The sequence below is a fragment of the Theropithecus gelada genome, chromosome 1 (assembly GCF_003255815.1).
Source record: "Theropithecus gelada isolate Dixy chromosome 1, Tgel_1.0, whole genome shotgun sequence".
NCBI classification, from domain to species: Eukaryota; Metazoa; Chordata; class Mammalia; order Primates; family Cercopithecidae; genus Theropithecus; species Theropithecus gelada.
In genome coordinates, this window is record NC_037668.1 from 201,050,087 (window position 1) to 201,051,965 (window position 1,879).

General features: G+C 43.8%; 1 pseudogene; it reads right to left on the minus strand.

The window, feature by feature from the left end:
* Positions 1-259: 259 nt before the first annotated feature.
* On the minus strand, positions 260-1,116 carry LOC112630595 (annotated as a pseudogene).
* Positions 1,117-1,879: the final 763 nt, after the last annotated feature.

Below are 1,879 nucleotides of genomic sequence, written 5' to 3' on the forward strand. Positions count from 1 at the left end.
TGCTAAATCTCTTGTTTTAAAGATAAAAAGATTTGTACATTCTTAAAAAAAAAACTTAAGGAAAACATTAATCTTAGCAATTTCTGATAAAAAGAAAAAAAAAAAAACACAACAACCCTGTTTCTAACTTACCACTGATTTTTACTAAACTTTAAGCTTTAGTTTATGCAACAGGATCACAATTTATTTCCCCAGTTACTCACACCCAGATTGTTTCAAATCCCCAACAGGGAAGTCCAAATCATCATGCTGTAGATTCCTATGCCTTAGCTTCTGCAGTGTTTCTCTGCAAAGGGGCCAGAATGATCCCAGCATTTCTGTCTTCACCCTCGGAAGACAGATTATACTTTTTGATAATTACAAATTTTGCTTTTTGATTTATTCTTGGACAAGTTCTCATATCAAGTAGCAAATGCTCTGTCCCCTTCTGAGAGCTCTCCGGATTGTTGTAGATGAGATATCATTAGTGATCCATTCATTCGCTATGTGAATATTGCTCCAGTGTTTTCACAACATGCCAGATTCGTGGGTGAATTTCTGAGCATCATTTCCAGCCTGAGTATACATGTGAACTCATATTCTGCCACAATTTGGGTGATGTCTTCTCCCTTCCACAAATTGGGAACACCAAAGGACTCCAATAATCTGTGCCGCACAACAGCTTGACCTTTGTCATACCTTTTGTTTTGGACTCCAGGGATTTCTTTCAACTAGAATCCTGTTTTTGTTCAGTGCACTTCCTCTTTTGTCCAGGCCTTTCTAGTGTACGCACATTCTGCTGGTTATCACAGTTACTAACCTCCAGTTTCTCCTGATGTTGTATAAGCACCTTAACATCTCTATCTGCTCCTTCTGAAGACTTTTCCATGTATCAGCTTCCACCCATTTGGCATTCTTGGTGGCAAGTTTTGACATGATGACCCAATGATGGGCAGGAATGAGTCCATTCTCCTGGTATTGCCAACAGGAGAGATTAAGTCTTTGACAACTCTGTATCTTCCTGTTCCACTCATGTGGTCCTTGGCCGGCTCAAACAACCTGAGGTGCATGTTGGTGATTGGATTAAAAGAATCACAAGCAAGGAGAACCCACTTCAGTCTTCTCTGAATTTTCCATGGTAAGAACTTGAAGTTGTTGATTTCAGTAGAAAACTATGATGCCTCCCTTGTCTTTTCCATGCTTCTGGATTTGATGCCTTCCCTCAAGGAATGTCTAGATGCAGGGTTTTCCTTAAAGACCCTCTCGGCTTCACTAGGAAAAAACCTTAGAAAGGCTGTGGTAGGCTCAGTCAAGGGAGAAAATGTTTCCTCAATCTTTACAGTTACTATTCTTTGGATGGGGCCTTTTGCTTTTATTTTCTTTGATGCCCTTGAGAATTTGCCTGTGGTATCAGTTGGGTTCAGCAGACTGGCTTCATTTCTGGATGATTTCAGGGGGACAAGGCTCAACTCAGCACTCCTGAGCCATGTGCTCTAACCCTGCGGGCTGGAACAAGGCCCACAGCTTTGTTCTGTGGCCTATGAAGTGTTAAATACCTGCTGTGCCAGAAGGGCTGAGGTGTTCCTGGTTCGCTGGCAACAACACTCCAATGGGAGTGCTGGCAAAATCACTTCACCAGAGTAGTGGCAGAGCAGTTTGTGCATGTGCACTGGTGGCAGTGGGATGGTAAAGTCCACCCATGCATGCTGGCAAAGCAGTGGGAGGAGGCTTCACTTGGGTGCATACTGACAGGGTCTAGTCTACAGAAGGTCTTCTACAGATAGGCGGGGTCTGCCAGCAAAGGGACTATGACAGTGGTCACTGTGATGCACCCTGGTTGGGCATCTGAGGCTGCACTGCCAGTGGCACAGTGCAGGCAAGTGGGCACAGTCAGGCTGGG